Raw genomic sequence first — 20,140 nt, forward strand, 5'->3', positions numbered from 1 at the left:
ATAGGTCAGAAATTCGGATGTATGAAAAGAAAAGGAGTGACAGAAATGGACAAATGAAGGTAAAATATAATTTTTTCCTATTTTGATAGCAGTCATGGAGGCATAAAAAAAATTTTTTTTCTCACTAAGATCCTCTAGCAGGATAATAATCAAATTAAGAGAGACAGATTAATAGGAGAAAATGACAAAAGTTTATTATATGAATGTACATTTGGGATTTAAAACAATGTAACCCAAAGAGGCATTGAGTAGTTGGGTTTTATGCCATGTTGAGCAAAGGAGAAAGAGGGGTGGCTCCTGAGATTACAAGGAGGAAATAGGCAATTCACAAGTAGCAGAGAAGGAGCAGAAGAGGGTGGCAAACAAAGCCCTGCTGGGCAACTCAGAAACAATGGGATAGAGAGAGGAAACAATCTTTGCTATAGATTTCTTCCTGTCCATCTCATAAGCGCTAAAATAAATAATCTAAGATGATTATGCTAAGATTCCCTTTCTAAAGCAAGTTTCTCTATCTGTATTCTTTTAGGAAGGAAGGAGAGGGTCAAATTTTCTGAGTCTTTTAGTTTTTAATAACCAGCTTAAAATCAATACTCCCAAAGGCACATTTTAGAGTGGCAAAACTTTGGTCCTCCACACTGTACAACATGTATAACTGTAAATCAATTGTTCTAACTATGTATCATGTGTTTATAAGCATATGTTAAATAAAGTATGACAATAATGGCACAAGAAATGGGAAAGAGAAATTGAGAATATACTCTAACAAGGTTTTTACACATGAAGTGGTGTGAAATTATCTGTACATGGACTTTTATGCCTGGAACAGAATTTTAATTTATGTGAAATGTGAACTTTGAAGATAGAAAATGTAATGGTGAAAAAGATATGTACTTGTATATATATAAGTTTACTAGGCAATCTGGATTCTTACATTTAAGAAAAATTTAATTACTCCCATACTGTGTTACAATTATGAATTACTCACTATTGCATTTATAATATGCCTTCCATAATTATGTAATATTTAGGAAACAAATGTTCACTAAGAAAATATAACATATTAATTAAAAATAGGACATATCAACTTCAAAATTTAACCATTGCATTGTGCTAAGGAATTAAATTTCATCAATATATAAATTTAGTGATGTAAACTTTTCCATTGATTTTATTCATCACATAAAAAACAAAAACAAAAACCCAAAAAACCACAGTGAAATGAATATTGCCAACATGATTCGACAAAAAGAGTTTATTATTCTCATGTGTCCTCTTCGTAATTTGCCTGCTGATGCATTCAAGTATCTTCATGATGGGCTATTCTCTTAAATTTTCTCTTACACCATCTGAGCTTGCATGGTCACAAAGTAAATAGAGTGTTTATGCATGTGTGAATAAATTGTGGATGGAATTAAATACAACTTCATCCTTGGATGGATATAATCTTTCCTTCTTGCAAAAAAAAAAGGACAAAGATACACACTGACTATTTTTTTTTTTATAGTTCTCTTTAGGCTCTATCACTCAGTCTATAACTTTGTCTATTTTTATTCACAGTATCTTTTTTCCTGATAGTTCTAAAGAATTGCCATCATCCTATTTGTGTTCTGATCATAGCTAAAATATATTAACATCATTGATATTTCTATATAAAATTTAATCTCTTAGCACAGTGGAATGGGTACATTTTGAGGTCACTGTTTCAAATATTCTATTATCAATATATTTTTGGTATTCTCGTGAACATTGATTTCTAAATATTAAATAATTATATTCTCTTGTGCAACTGAAGTATATTTTGTGCTTTTAGAGCAAATGATTTCAAATGCAACATTGCCTAGCTATACGTTTGGAGGATTAATTGAGAAGTTCAAATCAATTATTTAAAAGCATATGCACTTTTAATATAAATATAATTGCAGTTATACATAATAATTTATAAGTTCTCGATGACACCACTCAACTTAGATAAAACCTAAAAAAATTTGTTATATTATCTGAGGGCCCTCATTACTTTTTTTATAACTTTTGAATTTAGAATGAGCCAAAAAAGCATAAACAAGTTAAAGATTCGTTATTTTTAACAAGAGCTGAGTGAATTAAATTTGTTTCCGTAGACTGTCAATTTTTCTTTACTCGGATTTTAAGGTAGTCTTTAAATAAAAATGTGGAATTTCTGAAATCAAAGCCAATTTTTTTTTAACTTCAGCAGAATTTTCAAAGTGAGAATTATCAAAGTGAGAGAGGGCTTTAACTTTTGAGCTTGATTCAGGATATTTCGGTGGTTCCAAATCTTAGAAATCAATTTAATTCAAATAAAATTATTTACATTCTCATATTTAAGGAGAGGGATAAAGATGGTGCAGATGTGTAGTTAGCATTTTTCCTCAGTTCTTCCTCAAATGATGGCAGTGAAGAATCACAGATCATTGAGATTTAATAGTTTTATTTAAAAATATATTTTAGAAAGACAAACTATGCCCTAAGGTGGCACATGGTCCCAGAGCTGTAACCAACACAAAGAGCCCAAAATGGCCACGAAAGGGCAAAAAAGGCACAAAGACCACCAAAAAGAGAGAGTAGCCAGAAGGGCATAAAAGGGCCCAGAAGCAGGAATGTCTGCCTTATATTTGGGCCGTGATGGGGTGGTTCCAAAAGCATTCCTAGGTGATTGGCAAGTGAGGTCGTTTTGATTGACACCTGGCTGCTATATAACTTTGCCTAGTGCACATGTGCATATCCAGAATTCTACTATCATTGGGGTGTTCTTTGGGTGGTCTCTAGGCTGGGCCCCTATTCCTTTGTTCCCCTGTCACTCATGTCCGGCTAGCTACTTAACACTTATTTCATATGTACAAATTGATGATTGAGATGCAAATCTTCTAAGTGCAGATTTGGACTGAAACACCTGAAGTCCAAGAACTACAAATGAGACTTTAAATGTTCCCCTCTGACAAATATTAGTCTTAATATTGTAGGCAATTTTAGACTAGTTTAAACCATTTTTTCTTAGTAATGTGCATTTTTTAAATATTTAGAATTGTAGTTTTTTATCATTTGCATTTTTATTCTTTACATAGACAATTGCTTTTATTTATTTCTCTTTTTAAAAAGTTTCTTGTTTGCTTGGATTGTTTTAAAAATGTTATTAATCGATGGAGAAAATAATGGCGTAGATGATAGAGGCTCAGTTCATCCCTCTGGTGACCAATTCAAAGTTGTGATGGAAACAAGGAGCAGCGGCAAGGAAAAACCGCCTGGGATCTAGATGAACAAGCCATACAACTCTGGAGAAATCCAAGAAAGCACCCTGTAACAGTAGAAGGTGGGATGCGGGGCTGCCGGGTCCTGAGCAGCTGAATGTACAGTTGAGTTGTACAGTGGTCTAATGTTTTATATTTAGGTAACATTTAATAACATGTAAATTTTGAGTGCACAACCTTGTAATTCGATATCCATAAACTGAATTGAGAGCTTACCACCAAATCTAGTGTATTTTTCTTTTATCATATATTTGACCCCCTTTACTCATTTCACACTCTCCCCACCCTCTTCTCCTTTGATAACCACCATTCTGATATCTGTAACTATAAGTTTGTTTTCATTTTGTTTCATTAGTAAGTTTGTTACTGTTTTATATTTTACATGAATGAAGTAAAATGGTTTTTGTCCTTTTCTATATGATTTATTTTACTTAGCATAATACCTCAAGATCCATCTATGTTCTCACAATTGCAATATTTCATCTTCTTTATGGCTGAGTAGTAGTCTCTCTCTATATTTTATTTAATATATTACATTTATATATTTTTGTAAGTATATTTACAAGTTTATTTCCATATCTTGGCTATTGTAAATAATGATGCAATGGACATAGGAGTACATCTATCTTTTCAAATTAGTGTTTTTATATTTTTTGGATAAATGTCCAGAAGAAGAATTGCTATCATATAATAGTTCTGTTTTTAAATTTTTTAAGAAACCTCCATACTATTTTCCATAGTGGCTGCACCAGTTTACATTGATGATAGTCATTCTAACAGGCATGAAGTGATATCTCACTGTGGTTTTGATTTGTATTTTCCTAATAATTAGTGTTGTAAACATCCATTCATATGCCTGTTCTCCTTTTGTATGTCTTCCTTAGAAAAATGTCTATTCGTATCCTCTGCCCATTTCTTTATCATATATCTTTTTTTTTGTATATTGTTGTTGTTTTATGATTTGCTTATATGTTTTAGAAATAACCACTCCCATCAGAAATATCATTTGCAAACATCTTCTCTCATGGTTGGTTGCCTTTCCATTTTGTTGATGGTTTCTTTTGATGTGCAGAAGCTTTTTAGTTTGATATAGTACTGTTTGTTTAATTTCGATTGTTTCCCTTGCCTTTGGACTCCAATTCACAAATGCACCACTAAGGCCAATGTCCAGAAACTTAGTGCCTATGTTTTCCTCTATGTATTTTATTGTTTCAGGTGTTTCAATCAAGTCTTTAATCCATTTTGAGTTTATTTTTCTGTATGGTGTAAGATAATGGTCTAATTTCATTCTTTTGCGTATGATTGTCTAGTTTTCTCAACATCATTTATTGAAGAGATTTTCCTTTTTCCACTCTATAGTCTCTGCTTCTCTGTTGTAAATTAGTTGCCTCTATGTGCGTGTGTGTGTGTGTGTGTGTGTGTGTGTGCGTGTACAAGTGTGTGTTTCTAGGCTCTCAATTTCAACAATGATTATTCTTAATACCATATGACAAGAAAAGTTTCAGTACTCATCTGAGATCTAAGTCACTCTAATTGAGCTCATCATGTCAAATAACTTTCAAAGTATGTATTATCTAATTATAGCTAAGTATTTCATAAATACTTGGAGAAGCAAGGACTTTATCATCTTCTGAGGACATTCTCACTAGATGTTGACCATTCAAAATGACTTACAAGACAATAAACCAGAAATAACATTTAATTTACAAACAGTATGAGCCAATATGGGTCATATCTGTGGGGATTACTAATTCACTCAGAGAATCTTCTCTAAAATAAAAAGTGAAAAAATATCCTAGTAATATGGTTGCAAATCTCTGTCAAAACTTCTAAATTTATACGAGGAAGAATTTTAATTGTTTATTTAATGGACTGAATGAAAACCACTCCTAAAAGGCTTTAGTGGCTTAACATCCTCTGCTAAATTCCTTCTTACTCAATACCCTGCAAGAATATTTCTGTTATTTAAAGGAGAAATTACTGAAGCTTATTAGTGGAATATTTAACTGTCATTGGCTGGTAATAATCTAGACTCTGACCTGTACACCATTATGTAGTAGAAAAAGTAGAATAAAAAAGACATTTATGTCATAATTTATTAATGAAAACCACAGATTGCTTTTATTCAGTATTAGATTCATATTTTCCAAATAAATTCATGGTATTTCCATCTCTTTAATTAAGGGGATTTTGCATTTTTATGCTTATTAACATTGTGAATCATGTCACTTAACAAACTACAATATTTCACTGCTTATTAAAAAGAAAAACTCTCATCTTCCCAGCTATTGCATGTACTGTTTATTTTCCTTTTCTCTCTCTCTCTTTTTTTTAATCTTTTTTGTTAGGTGTGTTTGTAAATGTCTTTATCTCATCTTCTAGATTTGATGAATACCATCATTTTTCTATTTCATAAGATTTGTATCAGATTGTTGAACACCTGTACAATATTATTTGATTTACCATTGAAAAGGGAGGTAAGATACATTTTAACAAATCTGCTGATGTCTATTTTTATTTCACCTATTTGTATTGACCACATGAGACTTGTGAAACTAACAAGAGAATGAGAAAATGGTTGCACGAACACTCAAAAAAGAAAAATAAAGTGGAGGAGAGGGATGGAGAACGAATGGAGAAAAAGAAGAATATGTTCCAAAATTACTCACCTTGATATGTCAGCATTCCCATAGGCTAAAATAATCCTAAAGGTGACCAAATAAACCAAATTCTTTTTTTTTTTTTTCAGGTGAGGCAACCCTTTTGACTTCACAGATTGCAAGGACCTTGTCAGTTTACAATCCCTTATTTATTTTATTTTTTATGCATACAGCACCTGGTCTTCCTAGGTGGTCTCCCATCCAAGTATTAATCAGGCCTGACCCTTTGCTTCTGAGATCACACAGGATCAGGCTTGTTCAGGGTAGCATGGCCGTAGACACCAAATTCTAATAAATTCAAGAGGCTTACTAAGTCAATGATTTTACCTCATTTCTTCAGTGATTTATTTTTCTTGACAAAGAATATGAAACCTACTAATTCCAGACAATTCTTTACTATTTCATAAAATAAAATTAAAAAAAAAAATAAATGGTTTGACATTATTTCTCAGGGAGAGCCTCACAAGATAATCTCTCATATTTGATATTAATGTGTAATAAGATCATTTTTTCTTACTTTAATGATTTCTAGGAAGTAGGCACAATAGAAAATTTATAATAAAGTTGGTTAAATAAAAGTGTTATACTTGCAAGTCTGTCAATTAAATTTGTTCAAACTGATTTAACTCCTATTCGGATAAGTGTTCAAAAGAATTATCCTGTGCGGATCTTCTCAACTACTCAACAAATAAAATAAAATAGAAAATATTTGAGCTTTGATTATCTATAAAAAGTTCTTGTAGGAAAGAAGTATCACATGAAAATATAAAATAAATCTTCACTGCCTACTTTATTTTTGATCACCACAATGGTTACCTCCTTGTATATTATATTTTTACTTATGTTGTTTGTCTACTCAAACATAATAGAAAGTACATGAGAGCAGAGTACTTTATTTTGCTCTCTAATATATACTCCAAACAGAGAACAGTCTGGCTTATAAAAGTGTTTATTAAATATTTGTTAAATGAATTTATGAAACATAGACACAACAGATTCTAACTAGATCATAAAAACTGACAACAGGAAGAAACGTAGGTCAGCGAATGAGCACAATATTGCATAGAAAATATTCTTATGAATTTCAGGTCAGGAATGTTTTCTTTCTTTGTATAAACCCCTAAAATGAAATAGGAGAATACCTTTGGCAGTCTTGGGGTCTTCTAGAGGAAATTGGTTAATGTTACCAGATTCTGGGGAGTCTTTGAATTCCTAGTCCTTGGTTCTTGGAGTCCCATGACAATGAATTGAGGGTAGATGCTCCCAGTTTGTAAGCAAGCTAGGTTAACTGAAAGCAAAAGTACACTTCTCAGGTGAGAGAATAGGCTGCCAACAGCATTCAACCTCAAAGATAAAGTATACTCTCAGAAGGGAGAGTGGGCTGCCAAGAGAGTTCAGCCCCAAAGCCTCCTGCTTCGAGTTCTTTCATTCTGCCTGCAAGTCCTTGGTTCTCCCTTTGTCATGGTAGCCCTTCCCCTACAAGCCTTGATTAACAGATTTCTTATATAATCTTCTTCTCTCTGAGCATACGTATATCCATAACTCACTTGGTCTACCTATAAGGGGGTAGAAAACCACAATGTAAATTTATTATAATGATCGAATACTGAGTGATCATATAATAAAGTGGAGGTGAATTCTAGTCATACTATCTGTCCTGTGCATGCCTATGTTGAGGAATTTCCCTATCATTGCCTCGCTATTGTGTCAGGTCCGATAGTTAAGTCAACGCTATTGTTTTAAGGCTAGTTTTCATTTTGCCTGCCCTGGGGAGGGCCCCTAGTGTAACTCTTACTTCATTATTATTCAAGGTGCACTGGGAAACCTGGTCAGTTATACCTGACACTAATTATTAACCTTACCCTCTTTTCCCCTCAGTGAGCTTCCCACCCATACTTTTCATTGACAGGCCCACTCCCCAGTTTAGCACACATTAAAAGCAATTATCACATATTGTTCTCATTGCTAAGCTTTACGTAGGTCCTTCATGGATGGTGAATTAAAAAAAACAACAACAACAACAACAAAAAAACATTGATTTTTTCCCATCACAGGGAATTAGGCGTTTATGCGCTACTCCATTGTCATAATCTAGATCTAAGTATATTGATCATGTTAAAAAATTAATAATCATAGAATCTTAAACTCTAAATGGAAATGACTTCATTTCCCTCAGTAGTGGCAATTCTATGGAACACATGATATAATAACCTAAATTCTATCCAGAAAAAATGTATGATAGCAACTTAAACTTCAACATTTTGCTTTCTAACATTCTTTCTAAATTTTAATATTCTCTGTTATCAGAGAACATAAATTTTAGACAATTAATTTTCTCATATCCATAAAGTCATCTACTATTATAACCCGAACTCAAAACAAATAAAGTGGTTTCAAAATTGATACAGGTTTCATAAATATGGAACTGACAAACTTCAAAGTAAGTAGCTTTTTATTATATATATATGTGTGTGTATTAAACATTTACTTCCAAATTGACACATTTTTGATTGCTGAAATTCTCCCATGAGATCATCATTAATTTTTCATAAAGACCAAATTATTTAACTTAGCTCATACGACCCTATGTAGTCTATATTCTACTAACATTTGCATCTCATCTCACACCTGTATTCTTCTTGTTCCCTGTGTTCTAACTATTTGGACTCATAGTGTTCAAACCATAATCCCTGATGATACATGAACTTCAGACTTGATATTCTTTTTGCCAAGGATGGTCTTCCCATTTATTTTCTATTTAACCCATACTTTCAGGTTTAAAACACTCATAAGTTAAGATGAATCCCTTTTAATGTATTTATCAAAGTTGAATGTGTGTGTGTGTGTGTGTGTGTGTATGTATGTATATATAGCATATATAATTATTTTGGAATTATATATGTATATATAATTATATAATCTCAAAATTATGTATCTCATCATTGGATACAATGATGACCCAAAAATGTCTGATATCTCTCCTTATGATGGTTATGTACTAGGTCAATAAAGATATTTTCAAAGTTTTATTTTATAAAATCTGAAATGAGAAAATTGCAGATTGCTTCTCTATGGAACATAGCTGTGCTGTAGCTGCCTGTATAAAAAAAAATTCTCTTTCATTGAAGTAATGAATTATGAAATTCACAAATTTACAAATTTTACAAATGTTTGAATGATGTAACATGGGTTAAGCATGGAAGTAAGAGTGTAATCCTGTGAAAAAATTTTGGGATTCATAATTAAGATATAGTTTCAGTTTTACTTCTAATATTTTTTAAGTATGTATCTATATTACAGCTACTGAACATACTGTACTTAAATAGAGTGGGATTGATTATTATGCTCACTTAAGGTTTTTTTTCAGTCATTTTACAAGTGTATATTTAATATCTACTATGTTCAGACTCTGTCTTTGGAAGTAAAAAATTGAGACAAAAATTCCTACTCTCAGAAAGTTTTCATTATTGCTATAAGTGGCAAAATTAGAAAATATATATAAAAAATAATATCCAAATGGTAAGCCATTACATAAGTAGTAGATTTGTTTTCTTAAGTATTATTAGCATATAGTGGGTTTTTTTTGCTCTCTCAATTTTGTGATTCATATTTATATACTACACTTCTTTGTCATTGCCACATTTTAAAATTTGTTTTTCCTCTTTATTTACTAAATGTACAACCAAAACAACATATTCTAGAACTATGCTAACTGCTTTCTCCACATTGCTTTATTTAATTTTTACAATTAAATAGATCCTATATTAATACTATTAGAGTTCTCGTCCCACTGGGAGAGCATCAGGACAATCTCTTTTGCACAAGACCCACCACAGTTATAAGGCAGAAAATGTCTTCCATTATAAAGTGGAAGTTCCACCACTAAAGCGGAGGAACAACTCTTAGGTAGGTAGGACCACAATAAGAAAGAATGATCTTTCACACAAAGTAAGTCGCTAAATAGCTCATGAATCAGGGAGTTAGTATGGAAATTAGAAAATATTTTGCAATGATTAAAAATGAAAGCACAATGTATCAAAATTTGTGAACCACAACTAAAGCAGCACTTAGAAAGTTATATGATTAAATGTTTATATTAGAAAAGAAGTTTGCAAATTAATGACATAGCTAACATCTTAAGAAACTAGAAAAAGAACAGCAAATTAAACCAAAAACAAGCAAAAGGAAAGAAAGATAATATAAGAGCAGAAATCGAGAAAATTAAAACAGGAAAAATAGAGAATATCAATGCAATCAAATTCTCATTCTTTGAAACCATTAATAATTTTAATAAATCTATCACAAGATTGGTTTAAAAAAGAGAAAGTAAAAATAATAATATTAACAATAAAAGAGGGACATCACTGCTGATTCTATAGATATTAAATGAAGAGACTATTGTGCCCAACTGTATGCTAATAAATTATAAAACAGATGAAATGAACAAATCCCTTGAAAGAAACAAATGAGCAATATTTGGTTATAAAGTACTAGATAATCTTAATAGTTCTATATTTATTCTTAAAAATTGAATTATTATATAAATATATTCTCATAAAGAAAGCTCCATAGCCAAAGGGCTTCAGTGGTAAATTCAGTCAAATATTTAAGAAAGAAATTATACCAATTCCATGTGCATTCTTTTGGAAAGTAGAAGAGAAGAGAATACTCGCTTTATGAGGTTAGCACTACCCTGATGCGAAAATAAGAGAAGAAATAGAAGATAACTAACTAACTAACTAACTAACTAACTAACTAACTAAATAAATAAATAAATAAATAAATAAATAAACAGAACAACTACTCACTAATATTCTTCATGAACATAAATTCAGGCATTCTCAACAAAAATGTTAGCAAATTAAATCCAGTAATACATTAAAATTATAATACATATGATTAAGTGGGCTTTATCTTGGAAATGCATGGTTCAATACTCAAAAAACTATTTAATTGTATCAACATACTAAAGAAGAAAACTTATATAATTATCTTAATAGGTGCAAAAGAAGCATTTGGCAAAATTTAACATACATTCACTTAAAATAATCTAGGCAAATTAAAATCAAAGTGAACTTTAACAAACCGGTAAAGGATATCTAAGTTAAGTCTACCTCTGCTTTATGGTAAAAAAATGAATACTGCTTCTTAGTATCAGGAAAAATGCCAAGAATAGCATTTTACCACTTTCTTTTAACACTGATAGAGTTTACACTGACTATACCAAGCCAAAAAAAAAAAAAATTGGTTTAGATTTCAACATTTTAAAAAATTCTGCTGTCCAAAAGACATGTTGAAACAAATGACAAGGGAAGTCAGAAAGTAGGAGAGAATACATACAAAGCACATATCTGCATATTATAATTTATACATGGGTACAATCTACCCACCACCACCACCTCCCCACACACAGATATACTCATAACCTAATGATAAGGATGAAAAAATTAACCTCATATAAAAAGTGGACAAAGAATTCGAATAGACACTTCACTGAAGAAGATAAATGGATGACATATAAGCACAGGAACAAATGCTTAACATCATTAACCATTACGAAAATGTAGATTAAAATCTCACTGATTTACCTTAACATACCTATCATAATTGTCAAATTAAAAATAAAAATAATAACTTCTGGTTAAGATGAGAAACAACTGGAATTCTCATTATTGCTGATGAGAGTTCAATACGGTATAATTCTTTCAGAAAAGTTTGTCTTTTTCTTAACAAGTTAATATGTATTTACTGTATGCTCCAGCAATCCCACTGTGATTTACTCATGATTCATCCACCTAATCAGTTTTAGTCAAATATGTATGAATGTTACACATAACCTTTTATTGAAACATTGATAGTGGTTTTTTTTATAAATGCCAAAAACTGGTAACAGTTCAAATGCTCTTGAACAAATGAATGGATAAAGCAATGCTGTGCATTCATACATTGGAATACAACTCAGCAATAAAAAGAAACAAATTACTAATTATCTGAATTAATTTCAAATATTTTAGATTTTAGCTTAGATAGACTAAACAAGCTGCATATTTTTCAATTCTGTCTTTATGATTTTGGGGATGGTAAACCTATAGGGACAGAAAGATCAGTGGTTATCAGGGTAGGGTTCAAATCATGACATTTATTACAGCAGACTATAAATAAACTTCTGCAGTGTTGGATTTGTCCTATATTTGATTATGATGACAATTGAATGACTATAAGTGCTAATAAAATTCAATTTTCAATGGAATTTAATACTTAAGGAGGGTGAATATTAGTGTATATCAATTATTTAAAGCCAACTTTTAAAAATAGTGCACATAACACAGCCAAAGCTAGCAATTGTGATTAAAAAGCTAAATTATAGTATCTAGAAATTAGAATTGAAAGGTTAGTATCTTTTCTACTAAGATTTATATGATCCTACTTATTTGACAAGTAGATTTTTAAATTATAGTATGATAGTTTCAGTTTTTTCTGCAGGGGTAGGGGTGATTTAAATATAATATATTGCTTAGAAATTAATTCCAGAAGGTGACTATGATCAGTATGATAATTGGAAGTAAAATGTTCAAGAGGACAATCAATACAAACTAAACTACAGATATGCTTGTAAAAAAACTTGTATAAATTCCAAATGACTTATCGAAAGAAGAAAAATATATATATAAAATATCTAGATCAATCAGTGACCGCTTTTTAAATTATTGAAATCCAGAGACTTCATTTACTCATGGTTCGTCCATCTAATTAACATGTTTTCAAATAAGAAATGCATCAGCCTGTGGGTATAATATCCCTATCAGCCGAGGTCTTAAAAATGTTTTTAATCTGCCAAATTCCTGAAAGTTAACAGATATGCATCATTAAAACCACAAGGATCCTTTACTTCATTATGTAGATTTGAAGTATGGGCAATGATAAGTATAATTTAGGTGATATACTTTTTTAAAAAATCAGAAAATAAACATTTAATTAAATTTTCATTTAAAAGGTAACAGATATGTGAAATGTATGGTTCTAAAGATAAATATCATCGTAGAATTATACAAAATACATGAGAGAACTCCTAGTTTATGATCATTAAGGCAGGCAATGGAATATGAAAAAAAGAGAGAAACTTACTAGTTTAGGTGGAGGTGTTAGGGTTGTTTTTGTTCTTTACACAAATAAAGCAGAATATTAGGTCATATCAGCCTCAGATTTTGTTTCCTTAGGGAAGGATGGAGATTGTACATGTTATCCTGGTGTATTCAGAAGTGTTGAAGCTTCTAGCCACATAATTTGTCCTCTTGCCAATGAAAGGACAATCAACTTCTACCCTCTAGCAGAAACGAAAGCCTAACTTCAGAACTGAATTCTGGAGGATGCAGGCTGCAGGCAAGTGTTGTGCTCTTTTAGCCCTACGCCTACCAAGGTATGAGTTCTTTCATACAAATTGGTAAATAAGGCTGGCATATCAGAGGAATATTTTTCAGGGTAAGATGAAATACCTTATATTTCTAGATATCAATTTCCTTAAGAATGTAACAATGAATCTGCAAAGCAGATGCTAATAATCTATTTTTGGACTATTCTATTAAAAACTACAACAGCACAGGAAACAATCCTAGGTCACCTTTATGTATGTATGCATGTATGTATGTATGTGTGTGTCTATATGTGTGTGTATATGTATATATTTTTTAGTATATGTGTATATAATGATTGCTCTAACCCCATTACTAGAAATTTTCTTACTTGCTCTATACTTCCCCATTAAGGGGAAAAACAGCATTGTCAATAATTCATAGCTACTTTTCTATTACATATGGCATGTTGACATAAAACACACCAAGAGATAATTGTTACATTTTAATTTGAAAATAATTGAGTCAATCTTAGCCTGTTGGTTAGAGGGTGGTATGGAAGGGATCTTCAAATATTCAGAGTCCATTGGTGTGAAATAAAGTCAGTTGAGTTCCTCACAAATGGCCCATCTTTTCCTTGTATCCCATACACCATTACACTGACTAACATGTATGAAATACAAGATACAAATAAATATTGGTAAATTTCTTGTCCACTTTTGAAGATTATTTCATGTTATTAAACTGGAAAAAATGAAATCTGATACTTAATGTGGCAATTTATGAAATCACTGAAATATATACTATTTTCAATAAGGCCTGTTCTACATCATATAACTCTTTGAGCACTACTGTGATTCTTTACAACCAAACTGTTTTCTGGGAATACTTGACTTCTATATTGATTCACTAATCCTCATTAACATTTCAGTCATGCATATAGAACATATACTGGTTCCTATTTTATAGATGAATAGATGAAACAATATAAAGTTTAGCCACTATTAGAATGAACACCCTTATACAGAGTTGGAATTCAATTTCATAACAGACTCTTGTTCTTTATTTTTTTTTCCACAAAGATGTTGAAGTTCTAAATAGAGTATTAAATCTTCTAACGCTTTATAATAAAGTTCTTTGTATTGTATTAATACTAGTGTAGTAATTTTATAATTCCTTATATAAGATACAATAAATAACTTTAAATATAAAATTTAATAAATGTGAGAACTGAGATCATAATTTACAAATATACCACTACATATAAACTCCCAACTTTATCTTGGCTATATTTAAATATATGAATATAATGACAGTAAACTCTTTAAAAATAATTAAATATATTTGTGCATATCTGCATGCACATACAGGAACACATTAATCTAAGTAAACTTGATATTTATTTTACAGGTATAGTTGTTTATAGATAGATGATAGATAGATAGATAGATAGATAGAGCTTGAGTTCACTTAAAACATGCTTAATGAACACTACCTTTCAGAGACTCCTCTCCCCCCACCCCCATACCAGCATGTTCTAGCCCCCAATACGCAGAATCGAAGGAGTGAGGACTCGGGATGGGGACTGAGAAGTTAGTGTGGAGTGTTTAGGCAGAAAATCAGAAAGTAGGTTAAGACATTGTTGATTGCCTTTGCGGATTTCCCTAGAATCCATATCTAATAGAAAAATGCAGAATTTCCCATATTACTCAGGGAAAACATTCAATTGTAGCTCTGAGAAGAAAGCCAATATATCTGTTGAGAAACCACAGTTTAAATTAAACACTCACACACGGGCATGACAGGAACTCTTGAGGCTCTGCTGTGCTAAAAGAAGCCAAATTGGAGCCAATTCAGTCAAGGGAAATGAAAACCACCAACTTTTCATTAGGCCAAACAATCATTTCAGCCTTGTGTGCCAGCAAAATGTAAAATATTTACAATAGGCAAGATTCAACTCCATGATGGATGGCATGGCAAAGAGGACAATAAGCTCCCACTACATGCATACATAATTCATTTATTAATTTATAATATATTTTTCTTGGATTAGAAGCAAGAAACTGAGGTGGGGGTGAGGGGAGAGAGAAAATGAGAAAGTTAGAGAGGAGTTCAATGACTTAAAGAGCCAATATAAATTTAAACCCAAGTAAGTTCAAAAGTGTTAAAGCTATATTTGTTATAATGTTAAATGAGCTAAAAATATACATTATTTATATATCTCAATACAATTAAAGAAAAATTACATAAGTTTAAATAAAAATGAATTTCATGAATTGATATTCCTTTAGAAATATAAGATGTTACAAAAATATTTTTAAAGTTTGCTAAAGAATGTTTGAAAGTCAGTTGCATTTTTATAGAAACAACACATCATAAAAGGTCTTCTTTGGCTGTGTAGACAAATATAATCAAAATTACAAATATGAGATAAAAATTCTAAAACAATAGTCTCAAACATCTAAATATTTAAAGTTCATAAAGATAAAAGATGAGAGATGATAGATGATAAATAGATATAGATAATCTAGATAGATGATAGATGATAGATGTTAGATAGATGATAGAAAGAATATGCATGTTTTGTATAATTAAAAACTATATGTATGCAGCTGTATCTATGACTATACTGTTATACTTTTATCTGTTAGGTCAAGGTTTAGAGTTACCTGCTTATCATAAACACGTATACCTTGTTTATGTGGCAATCAGAAGCCAACTTTGAGAAAAACCTTTCCCAAGTTGTTGCAAGTGCACCATTTCAAATTTCTTTACAATCAATTAAACTACATATATATATGTATACATACATATATATGTGTATATATATACATACACATAGATATATACACACACATAGATATATACATATACATATATGCTTCTATGTACATAAGCATATATATTCTATTGTATCATTTTCTAGGATTGGTGATTTAAATTTTTTAAATTAAAAATGAGAACTACTAGCTTCATTCAGAGAGCTTACAATGTATTCCTACTTTGACTGTTTTGCTCACATGGACTTTCATATGAGAAAATAAAATAGCATTTATTTATTCATTTATCTAAAATTTTTAAATGTTTGTTTTAGAAAAGTTCAAAATACAGATAAATGGGCTACAGAGATTTTTGTTAAATATCCATCAAGCCCTCAGATATACCTTCTATTAGGTTATTGTTCTCATAGCTCAATTTTACAAACTTGGCATATATGTTATGTCATTTAGTTTTCTGGTATTTTAACACTTTTGTAACAATATCCTATGAAATGAAGTGTGGTAAGCATTGAGTATTACTATTTTGATTACCTTTCCATTCTTTGATAGGTGCTAAAAATTTTAGTATGACTACTACCCTCAAAAATTATTTTTGTTCTTCGATGGTTATAGATATTTCTATGAATTATCACTCTCAATATTTTAAATATATTTTAAAAAATTCGATACGTGTTTGGTTTGACCCTATTTCTTTATAGTCCCAAGTTTGTTTGCTTGTTTGTTTTTACTACTTATTCATCATTATTGTTTCCCAAAAATGGAGATATGTTTGTTTTTAGACCAGCAAGTTGTCCAACTTTTTACTGATAAAAATTCCATTATGAAATCTAGTTAAGTACTAAATAAATATTGGTGAATGTTCAACTAATAAATCTTATTGTTTCCAATTCTTATGAAGTTTTTTATTTACTTTGCTTGGTTTTTGTGTCAGAGTACCTAAGTCTTCCTGAGTCTTATTGAAGATATCTTGATAACTATTTTATTAATGATTAAAAAATTATTGCTGCATCATTTAACATGTATTTTCCTAAAGCTTTATTTATATTACACATAGTTAAAAATATAAATTAGTTAATCTTTAAATATCTTCTTCTAATCAGAAAACAAATTAAGACAGACACGGGAGCTCTCTCTCTCACACGTACATACACACGTAAATATAATATATATTACATATACTAGATTTCATATACACACCATTATTTCTTTAAATATATAATAATTGTTTCAGAGACTAAATTTTGTCGACTATCTGATTTTTAATTTAGAACATGTACTCTGTCAATTTTTCTTTAGATTCTACTCATATATGTAGTGACATATTTCAGTCATATAAGGTTTTTATGTATTTTTTTTTTGAATCTGTAAAGATATTTCAGTAGTAGGAAAAGGTTCAGAAGAGACAGCTAGAAGACTTGCAAGGTGACTATTTATGCCCTACCTTGACAACTTACTACTTTAGTCCCATTGAGATGCCTAAAAATAAATGGAAGTAAAATGAAATTTATATGAGCACTAAAAAACGAAAGGATAGCATTATCAAGCTAGAAAGTTTAAGTGCTTGCTGGGATATATAGAGTAAATGGATTCAAGTTAAGGAAAATTTCCTTATTGTAACAAATGCAAAAGTATTTCAGTATGAGCAATTCTTTTTCCTGAGAAATCAATGGAAATTCTCTAAATTTACAGTTTAAAAGATGAACACTGAGGAAGTTACTGGGGAACAAATAAAATAATTTTGAGGATCTTAAAGATGTATTGTGCATAGCTGTCATGATTAACCTTGACTTCCAATAGATCGTAAATTAAATCATATGGCATGCCACAAATGATTCCTAATGAGAGTTGTTAGAACACACAAAGAGATGTAGTATCCTTTCTAACTTCTTGCTGCTAAAATAATAAGAAAAATATAACTTTGCAACAATTTTATATATCTCTAAAATATATTTACTAGCTCAGCATCTCTCCTATATTCCATAGTTAAGACTATGATTTGTTTTTTGTTCCCATTATGCAGTAGACAAAAATTGAGAGAAAGAAAAAGTCAAAGGTACATATGATGCAAAGAATAGCATCAACCGTAAGCCTCAGTGAGCAGTTAGGAAGAATAATAAAAAATTGGCAAAATAGCAAGTTGCTCTTTTTTCCTGAAAGGTCTTGGCCAAATCTCAAATTCAAACATTCCTCCATCCTTGAAGGAAAAATCAGGTTTGCTTATTTGCCTTCTTTACTAGTATTATGGCATTACTGGGGATCCATATATCCTCTGAAGACAAAAAAAAAACAAAAACAAAAAAAACAACGACGACAACAAAAAACATTTCAGTCAGTAAGTGGAAATATATTTTTTAAAATGAGTTAGGAAATTTAAAAAGAATCAGCTGTCTGATTTTAAAAGAATTCCCTTTGGTTGTCCTGTGCTTTTGTATTTGGTATGGCTGCTGTTATCATTTGTGTGTCTTTGAGCATGTGTATGCCTATTTTATTTAAGCAGTTTGAGATAAAAGAAATCATTAAGTTTCTTTTAATAAGTCAAAAACCCACCATTTTTATTTAGTTACATATGTAATCCTAATAGAAATGATATATATTTACTTCACAAAGAGTTTCTGTAAGGTTATGATAAGGGTCATGAATATAAAAATATTAATGAGAAACTTTTTATGTATCTTTCTTTGCTGACTTTTAGATGCTATTTTGTATTACCCTTCTTGCTTTTCAGATTCTTTTTAAAAATATCTTAGGGTTGACTAAGTCAAATTTGATAAGCCCTAGTCTTGCTCTAGGATAAGGTGCAACCTGTTCCCATATCTACTTGTCTATTGCAAAGCATCTGGTCAGCCTGCATTCCCACTATCTCAAGACATGCATGTCAAGATGTTTATGTGGTTCCTTTAAATTCTCATTCTCTTTCCTTAAGATAAAATTAAATCTATCAACATTCTACACAACATACAACATGCCAACTAAACAGTCCTGCTAACTTGGTGTATTCCCTGGTAAAATATCTGTTTAAATCTTATGTACCTTTTAAATTAGATTGTTCAATTTTTATTTAGTTTTGAGAATTATTTATATGTTCTGGGTACAATTATTTTATCAGATATTTGATATCAATATCAAATATCTGATACTGTTTTCTTCCAGTAATGGGTATCTTTTATTTCCTTTACAGTGTATTTTAAGAGCAGAAATTCTTAACTTTGAAAAATCCAATTTATTTATTTTTTCTTATATAGAACTTGCTTTTGGTGCTAAGTTGAATGAATCTTTGGCTAACAAAATAAAAAAAAAATAATCTTAAGTTGTCTTCTAGACATTTATAGTTTTAGGTTAAGTATTTAAGTCTATTATCCATTTTGAATAATTTTTGTATATGGATTAACATTTGTTTTTCTACATAAGATCTACAATTGTTTCCATTGCAGAAAAGACTATTCTTCCTCCACTAAAATAATTTTACATTGCTGTCCAAAATCAATTATTTACATATTTGGAGATCTATTTCTAAATCATTTACTCCATTCCATGCTTTGTTTGTATAATATATGAAAATGCCACACACTGTCTTGATTAGTATTGTTTTATAATATCATGAAGTCAATGTATGTTTTTCAACTTTGTCTTTCTTTTTCAAAGTTGGTTTGGTTAGGTCCTTTGCATTTTCGATTAATTTCTACAATTAATTTGTAAAGTTATCCAAGAAGTGCGGTGGCCTCTGGTTACAATTTCCTTAGATCTACATATCAATTTATAAAGAGCTGACATTTAAACATATTGAGCCTTCTGATCCACATTCTTTAATTTCTCTCAGTATGCCTTGTAGTTTATACTGTATTAGTGCTGGACAACTTTAATGAGATTTATTCCTAAGTATTTATTTTTATGGTATTTTAAGTGGTAATTTTTAAAATTTAAATTTCCAATTATTAATTACTACCAATAATGTGCAGAAATATAATTGAAGTAAATATTAACTTTTATTTTATACTATTTTCAATAAATTGATCCTTGTACATATTTACTAGCTTCACTTTTTTTAAGTTCAATAAATGTCTGCTTTTATTTGTATTCCATTCTTTAGT

At 30.5% G+C, this 20,140-nt stretch overlaps 1 pseudogene; it reads right to left on the bottom strand.

The window, feature by feature from the left end:
• Nucleotides 1-6,087: 6,087 nt before the first annotated feature.
• LOC120595254 (uncharacterized) lies at nt 6,088-6,203 on the bottom strand (annotated as a pseudogene).
• Between the last annotated feature and the right edge of the window lie 13,937 nt (nt 6,204-20,140).

The sequence above is a fragment of the Pteropus medius genome, unplaced genomic scaffold (genome assembly GCF_902729225.1).
Source record: "Pteropus medius unplaced genomic scaffold, Ma_sr-lr_union100, whole genome shotgun sequence".
Taxonomy (NCBI): Eukaryota; Metazoa; Chordata; class Mammalia; order Chiroptera; family Pteropodidae; genus Pteropus; species Pteropus medius.